We start from the raw sequence: 15380 nt of genomic DNA on the forward strand, positions 1-15380 counted from the left end.
AACAGAGCTCTTTCTTCACCAATGTGAGATTCTCTATCTTCCTCACAATAATATTGTTAGTGGACACAAGAGAAAGCATAAGAGATTTCATGATATAAAGCAAAACAACATGGGATCGCACAACATAGTCCCTAAATATAAGGAGTTTTTCGAGGATGACGACAAGTTTATTCATGAATTGTAAAAAGACATTTTTTTTCGATCGAAATTCTACTAAAAGAAGTAGAAGCAGAGATCATATGTCCTCGTGAACTGAGCTCAATTGGCAGAGACAATGCGTAATATATGTAATGTCTAGGGTTTAAACCCCGACTATAAAAAAAAAAAAAACAGAGGTCACATATACAACCGATCTAATAGAAATAAATTTGTTGTTGAATTTGACATAATTTCTACAAAACTAGATCACTCAAAGAGTGTTGATAATTGACATCATTAAAATATTTTAACCTGTGGACTCCAAAAATTGATTGAAGAGAGGAAAAATCAATTGATACGTTCAAAATAGAACTAAGCCAACTCTAAAGATCCATACAAAACATGTACCGAAAAAACAAATTGTTAGAATATTCTTCTATCTGCTGCATAGGCTGCAAATTGATACAACAATACACCCACAACTTTTTAAATTGTCATCAGTGGGCATATGACTGTAAAAAAAAATTCAAGCAAATAAAAGGAGAAATATATGAAGAACTACTTTAACACTAGAGACTATTTTAACTAACGAAATGCATAATCACAACCTGTTTTAGAATTTGGTTACATTGGGAAACTGGTATCGTTGATATTTGTTATACATTCAAGACTCAAAACCACTGTGTTTTTTTTTTTTTTTATGAAAACCCGTCAATTTTGTTTGAGGAATGCTAACAACACTCTCTTTTAAACATTCTCTTTAGTATTTACTTTTTTATTGGTTTAAATCATTGTAAATTTACACTTTAAAAATTAAACCCACATAAAATAAGAGAACATACATTAATTTCACCCAATAAAAAGTGAGTAATAAAAAAGTGTTGAAAAATAAATGACACTGGCCTTCCTAATTTATTTTCTACTGAACTGAGAAGCTCTGCTCAGGTATTGAATTACGCATCAAAAGGAATCTAAAAAAGGTTAAACAAACATGAGGAAGTGCGGCAACGTCATCTTGACTCCTTTTCAGGTAGACCCCAGGTGGCAATTTGCTTGACAACTTGCAATAAACAAAAATCCAAACAGTAAAGAGGACCAGATCAAATTGGTGAGAGATCTCTCTATAATGGTTTAATGACTTAATCCATTCGACCCTCTTAAAATTTTGGAGTATGTTTCCTTAAGGTCAGATTTGATTTTTTTTTTTTTCAATATTGATTGGTGGATTGGTCTTATACAAAGTTTTGTTGTCTTTAAATAAAACTTAGTAAGTGAACGGTAAGATGATTAAACCCTTTAAATTTGCCGGTTTTTAGGTTAGATAACTATTGTTTAATCATGACAAATTTTAGGACATGTGTGGTAGTTCAGCTTACACAGACTATGAACCGACCCTTATGTGATATATCAAAGTCCAAGGGACTTAGACATGATACACTTCAGAGTCATTCATGAGGGTTGCCGATAAGGAAATTGTTAAAGACCACAAAATTTTTAGATCTCAAATTTATTTATTTTTTGATTTGGGTAACAAATGTCCTAAAAGTGTTATTTGAGGATTTCAAATTAAAAAATTATTTATTAAAAAAGTCAATTACTTCAATTGCTATGCCTTAAATACAGTTCATAAAAACTCACTATATAAGGTCTTTAAAAGCATGCTCTTAGGACACTAATTAATATTTATCTTATTTCGTTTTATGTGTAAGTTGTGTATTCTTTCTGTGGAACTACAAAGACTAATCTTTCAAAACGAATATGACCACAATCAATAGTAAAGTCGCCCTAAAGAGTTTTAACGTAGCAATAGTTTGAGATAGTGAATTCGAACATAAAATCTATGATTAAGTTAAATGAGACTTGAACCGGATGATTTGTTTAATTTTTTTTTTGTTACAACTTATTTGTTTAATTTGAAGAATAGTAGTATTTGTTTTATAATCATTTACTTTTTTGGCCTCATATAGTATTAATGATTTTCACTTGTTTTACCACTAATTAATTTAGTGAAAAATTAATGAATCATGTGAATTCATTTTGTGTAAATTTTAGTCCCTTAGAGAAGGAAAAAATGGGAAGTGTCTTATGTGATCATATAGACTACATGACTATTTGTGTTAGTCATCCATGATAATGCATGTTTGAATTTGTGGTAAATTCGATCAAATTACGATTAACTACAATAATTTTAGACGAAAAAAAAAACTAAATTTATCTTCAATAAAATCACAATGTCATCGTAATTTTATTTCAAACATCCACCAAGTGGGGGGATGGGATTGCCATCAGCACCAAGAAGCTTGGAATTTTTTGCAGTTACCTAATTGGCTAAGTTGGTTGAAAAGGATCGGTGGTGAAATCCGCGTCACACCTTTGCTCTTTTTTGTCCTCCTCGGAATAATTATGCTGGCCACAACCAGTTTTCATGTTTCATTTTTGGTTCTATCTTACCCTTTCTATGCTCTTCTAATAAATAATTGATTGCTTCATTTGTGAATGAACTTCTTTTTTTGGCTTTGTGACTCATCCTACTTTTTGGTGCTAGAAAATTTAGATTATAAAAGACACACTTCATACAATATCAGATAAAAATATTTAACTTTACAATTATATTTTATACTCCCTCCGTTTCAAAATGAGTGTCGTTTTAGGTGTTTACACACATATTAAGAAATGCAATGATTAAAAGAAAGAGAATGGTTATTTTACCAAATTATCCTTATTAACTATTGGTTAGTTTTAAAAGTAATATTTTGGAAGTAGTGTGCTGAGTATTAATTGGAGGGTACAATTGAAAAGAAAAAGTTATTATTGCATTGAAAACTGAAAGCGACATTCATTTTGAAACAATTTTTTTTGACTAAAGCGACACTCATTTTGAAACGGAGGGAGTAGTAGAATTTACATATTACTTACTAATGATAAAATTTTATATTTGAATCAAATCACGTATTAGCGGACGGTTTAACCATATGTATGATCTTTTCAACAAAAAAAAATATGTATGACAGTTATCAATACAAGTAAAATACTCAATTATCATCTATGTATCTTTTTATTTTATTTTATATTTGTAATAATGCATATCTTTCTATTATTTTGACTTACATTGAATAGTTTGATAATCAATAAAATCTCGTCTGAAAAGAAGGTATTATAAGTCTTTCTAAAATAAAATAATAATTCTATCTTTTTTCTAAGAGATTAATTTCTATACACCATCCATAAATCACAATCATTCATATGTGTGATTTTAGAAGTAAAATGGACGGAGTTTTATGTATGAGGGTATCCGAGAGTTAGTTTTGTTTTGTTTTTTTTTTGGTTACTAGAGAGTTAGTTTTGTTAGGGCACAACAACGTTGATCGTAATTGCATTATCATAACTGCTTGTGATCGGTGATTAAATACAGTTGATTGATTATTGTATACAATGATTGATACAATTATTCCGTCCGATATGACTGTGCTCGTTTTCTTTCACTGATTCAAGCCTGGAGGCTAACAACCTCATGACACCACCACTTGTTTTCTTGTCTCAACGACTTAAGATTGATGGTGATGAAGGGGAAGAATCGAAAGAAAAAACCTTGTTATTTTACAAACAATCTTATAGGAACAAGATGGCCACTTCCAGAAGAGAAACATCAAATCTAATCAAACAAGGATTTGCAAAGACAGATCTCATAAGGGATAGACCTACTCTCAAACCTTATGTGGCCATTGACCCCCGCTTGCAATTTGAAATTTGTTTATTAAAGTAATCTGATTCTGAACATATAAAACAAATTAAAGCAAGTTGTTGAAAAGTGCCTTGAAATTGTGATGCTGAAAAAAATCACAATCGTGACACGATTTGTGAAGCGTGTCACGATTTCGCAGTGCCGAGAGCATGTTTTGCAGGGTGTCCAATCGTGACACGATTTTGGGAAAACGTGACACGATTTTCGGCTTGCTGGGAACGTTTTCAGGATAAGGTTGGTCGTACCGTGGGTCGTACGCATCAACCGTGTCACGATTTGGAAAAACGTGACACGATTTTGACAGTTGCAGAGGACTATTTAAGTGTTTCAGCTCATTTTTTAGAGAGAGAGAGAGAGAGAGAGAGAGAGAGAGAGAGAGGAGAGAGAACTTCAAGAGAGGAAAACTTGGGAAATCAAAGGAGGAAACTTTAGGGTTGAGGGTCTTTGATTAGAGTTCTCTTGGGTTGGGAAACATTGTAAACACCTTGGGTGAGTGAAAATCATTGAGTGTCTTGTTCATTGGTGAGATTGGGAAAATGGGTAGAAATTAGGGTTGTTCTTTGTGAGCTTGTTGAAGCTAATTTCATGTAACCCATTTGTATCTCTTTGTAAGAACTCATTGATAGTGGATTGGAGAGATCAAACTCTCCCCCAAAGCAGGTCAAGTTGGACCGAACTGGGTCAACAATCTTTGGTGTGTTTGTTTCTCTTCTCTCTTTATCTTTTGCTTGTGGTTTTGTGCTTTTCACTTTGATTCGTAGATTAGATCTAAGTGTTGTTATTGTTGTTATTGCTTGTGTTTACTTTGAAATTGGTTACTACTTTCCTTTGCTCCACACATCATAGTTTGTATTGGTGTGATTTTGAGTCCGAGTTCACAACACAAGTGTGTGTGTGAAGAATAAATTTGAGGAGCAGCGAACTTTTGAAACATCTCTAAACCTACTCCGTCGTTACTACCCCCAAATTCAAACTTCCATTCCACCTCCACAAAACCGTTCAAGAAGCAGCTTCAACAATGGTGGTCCGATGAGACTCTTCTCCACATCACCCCCTCACTTTGTGTGGTTATTACTAGATGTGCTTTGTAACAGGTTTTATAGGCTAGAAATGGCCATGTAATTTTTGTCCGTTGTTGCTGCGAGTGGCGAGTTCGGGTGTTACCGTGTTGGCAGTGCTCGTGGTGCTTAGACCCGTTGATTGACCGTCATTCAATCTGACCTTCAATTGGTTGTGAGTTGCTTTATGTTGAATTTGGCTAGAAATGGTCGTGGAGCTTTATGTAGGCGTAGGGTTCTAAATCCGTGTTGGCAGTCGAATCTCTCACCTTCACGAAGTTTCGTATTATATAACTTGGGGAAGGTTTCAAAATACTCATCAGTCTACTTGTTTGATGTTGGATTGTTTGCCTCGAAAGAGACATTATGCTTGTTGTTGCTGCAAGAAGTTGTTGGTTCTTGGATTCGTTTCGTGTTGACGGCTGGTCTATACATCGCACTTTAGACATCCACTAGTGTTGTTTTTAATTTTTTGTAGCACCTGATTGGGTTGACATACACTTTGTGTGGATTTACTGGGGTAGGTTTATGTACCCCGAGGTAGGTTTATGCACCCCTAGTTTTTTTGTATTTTTTTCTTCCTTTTTTAATAATATATATAAGCACCCAAGAAGGACTGGAATCTTCAAGATATTCCAACGAAATGTCTTTTATTCCTTTTTTATGTCATTGTGCTCTTGATTTATAAAAGAAATAAAAAATTAAGGGTTGCAGGTTCATATGGCTAGTTTAAATTGCCATATATAGAGCAAAAAAGAATGAGTAAACCACCAAATTGGTCCCCGTCTTTGTACCAAATTCTCAAATTGGTCCGTGACTCTATTAATAACTCAAAATAGTCTTTGTCTTAATCAAATGTTTCTCATATTGGTCTCTGACTCTATTAGTTGTTTTGTATTTTAAGTCATTAACGTATCAAATAAGATCCAAAAGGCATTATGCCATTAACCACTAAATAATATCCAAAAGACATTAAACCATTAACACTCAAAATACAAAACAACTAATAGAGTCAGAGACCAATCTGATAAACATTTGACAAAGACAAGGAGGAGCATTTTGAGTTATTAATAGAGTCAGGGACCAAATTGAAAATTTGGTACAAAGACAAGGACTAATTTGATGGCTTACTCAAAAAAGAATGATATGCAATAACATGATTGAAGATAAATGTGTTAACATCTTAAATTCTAACTCTTTCGGGAAAAAATCTCAAATTCTAACAATCATTTGCATTGTATCGACAACTAAATAATTTAATGGTTTATATTTAAGTGTTAAAAATTAGAAAATTTTCTTGTGTTTACAAAATATTTAAAACTCACATATTATACTTGGAAAAACTGATATATTATACTCTTAGTATTACAAATTTATATATGCCCTCACTAAATAAACTTTTTGGGTCCGTCGCTGGACCTTATAGAAGTTAATCAAATTCTTCTGATGATGTCAATTGATGGTGGGATTTTTGCCGACCTTTGTGGTCCATAGAAAGAGACGATTATTGTCAAACTATTGGACAACGAAGTAGGGTTTATAAACATGAACATCAAACTTGTAAATACGTGGAAACTAGTGGGAGGATTTGATCTCTTGGATGTTTACAATGATTTTTATATGGTAAAGTTCGATCAAACAAATGATATTCGGTCATTATCTGACAGTTTTGACGTGGACCACTGATTTCAATTAATCTACAACAAAGATTGAAAAGACACTTGATTGGGTGAGATTTTCGGGAATGAATTTGGTTTACTATGACCAAAGCATTCTCTTGGTTGTAGCCTCGGCAGTGGGACAACATATTAAGGTTGTTGAAAGAATTTGAATGTGGATAGAGGGGATTCACCTTGTTTGTGTCGAAATCGACTTGAGTCTACATGTTGTAGGTAATATTTTTGTTCGTGGTATTTGGCACAAAATTAAATACAAAGGTCTCCATATCCTTCATAGCCAATGTGGTTCATACGACATATTACCAGAAAATGCAATGATTCGACTGTGTCTCAGGCGACCACTCCTGTTGAGAAAGGATGGAATGTTCCTCAATCCCAAAATGGAAATTCCTCTAATTTAATTTCTATTCAAAATGGGGCAAAATTCATAGGAATTTGAATAATTCGGATGTGATTATGGTTGAAGTGAATGACAACATTCGATGGAACAAAACCCCATGGAGAATGGTTAGATGTTATTAGTAAAAAGAGGTTGTTGAAAGAGGGAACAACACAAAAAGGAAAATGTATAGGGGTGAAAAATAAGAAAGGTAACAATATCTTTTGATTCTAATTTGAGCCAAAAGGTCATTGTGGGCAATAATGAGAAGTTAGTGAGACCTTTGAGATTTTAAGGCTTTTAATATAGGGTTTGGCACACCACCTTAAAGTGGCATAGAAAATGACTAATGAGAGAAGGTGAATCTTCCAAAATTGGAAATGATAAAGTCACACACACCTAGTCCTGCTGTAATAATGATTGGTGCTAAAATCAAAGAGACGAGACTTCATGACAATAAAGCAGCTGTGACTGGCAAATGCAAGAATCAATACAATGTGAGAAAGAGAAACCATGCTAGATCAACGATAACTATACAACACGAGAATGAAAAGAAGAATGACAAAGGACCAAGTGGGGTGAGCAACCACGAGACCCCGAGTTTCAACAATGGGTCAGAAGATGTTCAAATGGATATATACAATTATCCAAGGTAATACATTTTCTTATATGCATATTGCTGGTTCTTGAACTGTGATGAGTCAAAAATTTAGTGTTTTTAATATATTATTTGAGTCCATTTTATTTAGATTTTATGTGTTTTTTATTTGTTTTCTAGAACTATTTTACTACAATTGCAAGTTATTTAATTTCAGGAACAAATATGATGAAAGATTGAATCTTGGAGCAAAAGAAAGGGTTTTGAGCATGATTAAAGGATAAAAGGATCTAAAATATAATTTGGAGCAGATTGAAGACAAAAATGTGAAGATCTTGTGCAAAAATGTCAATCCCCCTTTTTGCTGTTTTGCTTCAAAGACTTGGCACTTGGGAAGATTTAGTGTAATTTTATATGCTGATTTGGTGCATATTTATGTGATGATTTGGTGCATATTTATTTGCAGATTTAGTACAATTATATGTTCTGATTTGGTGTAAATTTATATGGCGATTTAGTACAAATTTATGTCCCGATTTAGTGCAAATTTATGCTGCTCCCTTAGCTATAAATAGAGGAGCCATCAGACTTGTATATTCATCTTTTGTTCCCTTAAATAATAAGTGACAATTGTTTCTTTGAATAAAAGTTTCTTCTTCTTCTCTATGTCTACAATGAACGTGAGTGAGTAGACTTCCTTGTCTTGGGATTGTTGGATAAGTCTAATGACATAATCATAATCAAACCAAGCCTCGAACCCTAATTTTATATAAATCTACTTTCTAATCTAATTTCACCGTTTTTATAATGAATTAACAAGTATCAAATTCATAAAGCGACAACGGAGGGTTAGTACGTGTTAATTCATCATCACAAATATTAAGCGATAGATCAAAAGATGAAGTTTTAATATTGGAACAAGTGAAATTAGACAAGGATTGCGAAACATGAGAATAGTCTAGCAAACCTTGAGACAAATAAAGTTTCGTTCTTCAAGGATTGCAATAGCAATCAACCATGAGAATAGGCGTGGTTGCTGGAGGAACACTGAGAATAGCATCATCACTGAGACCGGAAGGAGATGTGATAGAGTTAAGAGAAACTTGTCTTTAGAAAGTGGGTCTAATATAAAGTTCTAGGTTTAGGGTTTGGTTTGTGAAGGATTTGTCAACAAGATGAACCAATAATCCCAAGGCGTTTTTTATTATTATTTTCTAAACCGTTAAAAATCACAACTTTATAATTTAACTTTTTTCTAATCATTCATAGAAGTTAATTGAATTCATAACTCCCTGTCGGAACGATACTCTTTTATTACTACATCGGTAAACCGTGCACTTGCGGTTTTACTCATCAAAGTGATGTAGTGACAAAGAATGACTATACTCGAAAATATAGGGGTAGAAACCTTATGTATTTAAGGAGGTTCTTATTTTCCTTTCTTTTTTGTCTTTATCTTTCATTGGATTAAGTTGTATCTCCGGTTTTTTGTTTCTCCTTTTATTTCTAGACTAAATTTCTAACTCAATAAAAAATAGAAGAATTAAGGATTATTTATGTTTAAGGTCCCTATAAATAAGCATGTTTCCAACATTAGTCCCTATTTAAATTTTATTAAATTTTTGGTCCCCAACGTTTCTACCGTTTGTAGGATTGATCCCTACCGTCAAATGAGTGTTGACTGGACTAACAAAATGCGGACGTGTACATGTGATGTGGGCCTCATTAAATAAGGTGGTTGTTGCGTGGCAAGTGACATGTCAAATTTGTTATTAAACATTTTTTTAAGGCAAATTTATTATTAAACATATTTTTCTCATTTAATTGAAATTGAAATCTTATCAACATAAAACTCAAGAACAAACCCCATTAAACTCGCTAAGTTGGTTGGATGAGTGAAAAAGGAAGAAGAAAAAACCAGAATAGAAAAATGAGAGGATGGAGAACAACTTCCCAAAACCAACTACTATAATCCATTTCCCATCCACAACAACCACCACCACCCATCTACACCGCATCACCATCGTTTCTGAACAAGTCAAAAAACTTTGTGACTAGATCTTTGGTCTCGCTCTCGGACAAGGTTGTGCGGAAGGTTTTAGACGAAGATCAAAGGTTGTGAAAGGGGTTGAAATTGAATCGGGTTCGGTTAGTTACAGTTTGAACCAAAGGAAGGAGAAGCAAGGGAAATGTGGTTGGTGGTGGTTTTGAAGATGGAGGTCGATGGGGTTCATGTGATGTTTAGGTTGATGGGTGTCTTATGTTTGATTATGTTCAAATTTTGCAGAAATCCAATTAATCCCCAAATTTGTAGATTTGAGTTTTACTTTTTCTTTTAAGCGCTTTTTGTTATTGAGTCTGTTTTTTTTTTCTTTTGTTTTTGGTGTTGTTAACGACTTGACCGGTGTTGGTAGTGAGGAGATGGAAGAAGGATAAGGATATGGTGGTGTTGGATGAAGAGATGATGAACAAGAAGATGAGGAGAAGAAGATTCATGGTGGTGTAGTGTTTACAACATTTTTTAAATTTTTGATTAATAAGTAAAATAAATATTAATTTTTTAAATTAAATATTATTCGTTTTTATAAAAAAAAAAAAAAAAAGTCACATGTGGCATACCATGTCATTCCAATGAGTCTAAGTGGCATCCACGTATTCATCACCGTTAGCCCAATCAGCAAAAATTGACAGCAAGGACCAAATACACTAACGAACAAAAACGTTGGGGACCAAAAATTTAATAAAATTTAAATATGGACTTACGTTGGAAATATGCCTATTTATAGGGACCTTAAACATAATTAACCCTATAATTAATTATGTTTAATTAACCCTAGAATTAATCTAATTATTAAATTAAGACAAAATTACACAATTTGTCCCTTAACTTAATTTTATGTAACATTTTCGTCCTTTATCTTTTTTTTGTCCTGATTTAGGCATTTATGTTATAAAATGTCAACAAAGTTATCCTTTTTTATAAAAAAATAATCAAAAACTCATAATCAGAAACTCCAAAAAAAATCATTAAAAACTCATCAAACTCATAAACAAACCCAAATCTTCATCATACAAACCAAGAAACTCATATGTCATTGAAAAAATCTCATTAAAAATGATAAAATATTATCATTTTATAACATAAAGACTAAATCGGTACAAAAAATAAAGGACGAAAACGTTACCTGAAATTAAGTTAAGGGGCGAATTGTGTAATTTTGCTTTAAATTAGTTATTACTTCTACAATTTTTCTTGCTACTTGTAATTTTTGTTATAAGGTTTTGTAAAAAATGAGAGAGGGTGGAGCAACAATTTTTTTCTAAAGCATGGCATATAACAGGCATATTGACAAATATTTGTCAATATGCCTGTTATATGCCATGCTTTAGAAAAAAATTGTTGCTCCACCCTCTCTCATTTTTTACAAAACCTTATAACAAAAATTACAAGTAGCAAGAAAAATTGTAGAAGTAATAACTAATTTAAAGCAAAATTACACAATTCGCCCCTTAACTTAATTTCAGGTAACGTTTTTGTCCTTTATTTTTTGTACCGATTTAGTCTTAAGTCTTTTTTGCCGGGAGGTTCCGAGCTTTGTGTAATCCTTGACAGTCAAAGCTCAAAAACATGGCTAAAGATTATCACCAACACTATTTCTATCCTTATTTTAATCACAACAACAAGTGTATTTGAATGAGGGTCCACAAGAACTTACCCTAAACTTTCTTTGAATATTTGATGTCCTTTTGTTTGACTTTGTTGGAGGTTTGTGAGAGAGGTTTTAAACATACAGGGACGAATGTTGCTTTTTGGGTCTGTCATACTTTGTTTTGCATTTAGGTGATGTTATGTGGTGGTTTTTTTGTTTGTGAATGGTGTTTAAGGAGGACATAGGACTGCAAGTATTTTATTTGAAGGTTTGGGGACGTTTATGTCAGCCTGAAATTCTTTAAAATGCATCAAGACTACGGGTGTTGATATCAGTTTTATCACAATCCACTTTTAATTATTGCCATTAATCACACTAGCTGCAATAGGATATGGCAATGGGAGATTTATTCGGATATCACTGGCTTTTGTTTATTTTGTGCAGTGGTTGTGTGGTGGTGGGATGCGGTTCGGAAAGTGCTGTTCAGATTCACCGTTCACTCATCCATTGGTTCTCTTTTACTCCGGCGACGGATGTCTTCTCCTTGTCACCGACGGTCGCCTTTTTATAGTCTGGGTTGTGTTTCCGCTTCAAACCGGCGTCGCTACCCGTGTTTTGTTGTTGGGTTTCGTCTTTCTCTAGATCTATGTTTGTGTTGCTGTCTGTTTCTTGGTGAGGCTGTTTGGCGGCGTTGTGAATTAGTGGTGGTGGTGGTGGTGGTGGTGGAGATATGCGGTGGAAATGCAGTGGTGGTGGAGGTTCTTAGTTGTGTTGGTGATGGTGATGCGTGGTGGTGGTGAAGCGTGGTGGGTGTGTGGTGGTGGTGAGGGTGATAATGTGTGGTGGTGGTTGGTATTGCTTAGGTGAGGAGGTAGGTGGTTGTTGTGGGTGATTTCTATTGGAGGCCGCCTCTGTTATTCGGTTTCATATTCGTTGTCGCTAGCTCTTGTTTAAGTTTAGGGTGTTTTGAGTGTGTGTCCTTCGAGATGAGTTTTTTTCTTTTTGATTGATGTTTGATCCACCGCAAGTCACGTCGTCTGTCTTACTTATTGTGTGTTGGATTCTGATGGGCCGATCATTTTGCTTCGAGATCGGGAGTTGGCGTCTAGCGACATTATTGTTTGGTTGACTACGGTGTTTCTCTGGTGGACCAGGGATAAGGGGTGCCCTTCTGATTTGGTTCTGAAGTCTGGTGGGTCGATCGCTTTTGATTCGAGATCGGGAGTCAGTTATCTGGTTCAAGTTTGGTTTTGGGCTTGTTTGGTGTTCCTTCGGTGGATCGGAGGTTGCGCGGTGGTGGAAGCTGAATGATCTTTAGAGAAGGAGTTCTTCGGATGTGGCTCGGTGTTGGTGATGAGGACTTGGTTCTCTTTTACAAGGGTGTTCTTTTGAGGTGAGTGGTGGCGACGAGTGCTTTGGATGTCGTTTTTTTCAGTGGTTGGTAAGTATAGGAGTCAGTTTTAGGGGGTGATATTTATTTTGGTGGGTATTGTTCTTATGGGTGTTGATTGCAGGGTGTCTTTGTTAGTATTTGTTTTCAGGTGTTCCGCCTATATACGACGCCTTATTTTGTACTTTCTGTAACATCGGTCTCTGTTCGTCTTGTGCAGAGACCTGAATTTTAATAAAATTTTGCTGATTCAAAAAAAAAAAAAATCACATAATGAAAGACTTTAAATGTGTCCACATTTTAAATATAAATAGAGATCTTTCAATCAATGCATCAATGGTTAAGCCTAAACCATTAGAGAAACTTTGTTCATAATTAAATTGTATACAAATTTAGTGATCTTGTTGCAGTATGAGAGGATGGCCAAAATTGATGCAGCACGGTGGAATGCAGTTGTTCTTCGTTAGAGCAGGGTGATGTATATATGTAAAAACACTTCAATGCTTAAATCAATAAGATTTTAATGAACTATAGAGGGTTCAGGTTGGCTTTGGTCGTTTTTTTATTTTTTATTTTTATTTCATTGTTTTACATTGATGTAAATAATCCTTCTATGGACCACGCATCGAATTGATCCTTTTTCTCTTCCAGGACTGAGCATTGACCCGAACCAAAACATTTAATAAACTGTACATACTCCTTCATAGTTAGTAAATTTATATAATTACTCCCTCCGGTCCTTATTATAAGAAACAATTGACTTTTTTGGTTCATTGTGTAAGTGATGTATCTAGTCTATATTTACACTAAGATACATTAATTATTCTATGAACCTAAAAAGTTAACTTTTTCTTATAATAAGGACCGGAGGGAGTAGAAGTTAATTGAATTCATAACTCCCTGTCGGAACGATACTCTTTTATTACTACATCGGTAAACCGTGCACTTGCGGAAAAGAAGAGGTAAGGAATCTAAAAAAATAAAAATAAATTAATCAATATTAGTGGACCAGATCATAGAGCAATTAATTGATTTCAACGAAGGATGAAACAAGGGGCATAGAGAGTAGTGGATAGAACCCAATGTTAGGAGGATCTGATTGATTAGTGGAAGCTGAGGTATGTGTGGGCACCACACTGTAAAGTGGGGGAAGGTTCCGTGGGGTCCATGGCAAATGCGGCGAGACGCAGCATACCAGAAATAAGAAGAAAAATAAAATAAAAATAGAAGCCGATTGCACTTGCGTGATTGCGTTGGATTCAACCTTTACAATCCATTCAATCTCGAGCATTTTCAACTTAATTTAGTGTGTAGCTTTAGTTGAAAAAATAAATATAAATTTTAAATTAAGAAATGCTAAAGAAATCATGTCAAAACTCAAAATAATTATAATATAATCAAAGAGTTAGTCATCTTAATTGATTTGAATTAAGAGATAAAAAAAAGTTAGAATTTACAATTTATTAAAAAATAGATTATATTTAGATATATTTAGATTAAAGTCCATTGAATAATAAATTTAAATCAAAATTAAGTTTCAAGCCAAAATCTTTAATTATAACATTTTCTCAAAAAACAAAAAAAAAATTTGGAATTTTCATTAGCTTGGTGATGATTTTTTTAAAAAAAGATAATCTAAAAATATTCTAAAAACTACTTCAAATAGAAAATTGTTTTGATTTGGTTCTCCGAAAAACTATTTTTGATAAATATCTTTTTGATAAAATATACTCCCCCGTCCCTATATATAAGCACCCTTTTATTAGAGGCAAATGGTGCTTATATATGCAAGGTCTGGGGTTCAAACCCCGGCCACCACCAAAAAAAAAAGTGTTTATATATAGGGACGGAGGAAGTATATGATGGAAGGTTGTTACAGGTGACATGCCATCAGTGTCGAGTTTGTGTATGTTACTAGTAATTGAAGTGTTGCCAGAGCACTTATTAATGTGTAGATAAATTTAGACTTGGGATAGTCCAAAACAGTTTTATTTTACATTCTTTTCTCCACGTGAAATGAATCTGCCACTCCGCTTCTCCAAAGCTACGACTTATTGGTGAAGAAATGAAAGGTGTTAAGGTGGTATGAGATTATCAATTATAATTCCTAAATTGTTGGTGTTTTAGTCTTGTAATTTTCTTCTTTCAAAAATAAGGTTTACTAAGTATATATTTATAGAAATATTTTAGAAACTAATGATATACTTAAATTTTGTTGTGGTGAATATATGTGTAAATGTTTAATATAGACTAGAGAAGATAGAAGATAAAAGCTGATTGTTTCAATGCATATATTTAGAAGATAAAAGCTGATTGTTTCAATGCATATATTTGAGAGGATTACCGTCGAAAAGAAAATAATAAAAGGATAATAAAAAAATTATATATAGTATGGGCATTTTAGTTTGGTTTAATCTGATTAATTTTCTTTTGGGTAGGTTGATGGAGTAACAATAACCACTTGATGATTCACACATATAAATGGGAAATATCGAGTTTGAATTTGTGCTACTATATTCAACCTACTATTTCAATATTTTTTAGTTAAGTCAGGACTTGTAGAATTTTTAATTAGTTTAAGTAAACTACGATTAAAATATTATGAACCAACAAGTAAGTGACTAATTATTCGACCAATTCAACTAGTTGATTAATTTGGTCATTTTTTAAATCATTGAAAAGTACCAAGGATTCCTTGGCAAGGAATGATTGATTATCATAAAAATGAATTCAATTTTATATACTT

At 33.5% G+C, this 15380-nt stretch overlaps 1 long non-coding RNA gene across 1 annotated transcript; it reads left to right on the plus strand.

The window, feature by feature from the left end:
• Positions 1 to 11213: 11213 nt before the first annotated feature.
• LOC146901159 (uncharacterized) lies at positions 11214 to 12900 on the plus strand. The gene is made up of 2 exons (XR_015021965.1): positions 11214 to 11916; positions 12530 to 12900. It is a non-coding gene; the product is annotated as an uncharacterized LOC146901159 (long non-coding RNA).
• Positions 12901 to 15380: the final 2480 nt, after the last annotated feature.

The sequence above is a fragment of the Medicago sativa genome, chromosome 8, assembly GCF_051527215.1.
Source record: "Medicago sativa cultivar Bolivia chromosome 8, Bolivia_mono, whole genome shotgun sequence".
NCBI classification, from domain to species: Eukaryota; Viridiplantae; Streptophyta; class Magnoliopsida; order Fabales; family Fabaceae; genus Medicago; species Medicago sativa.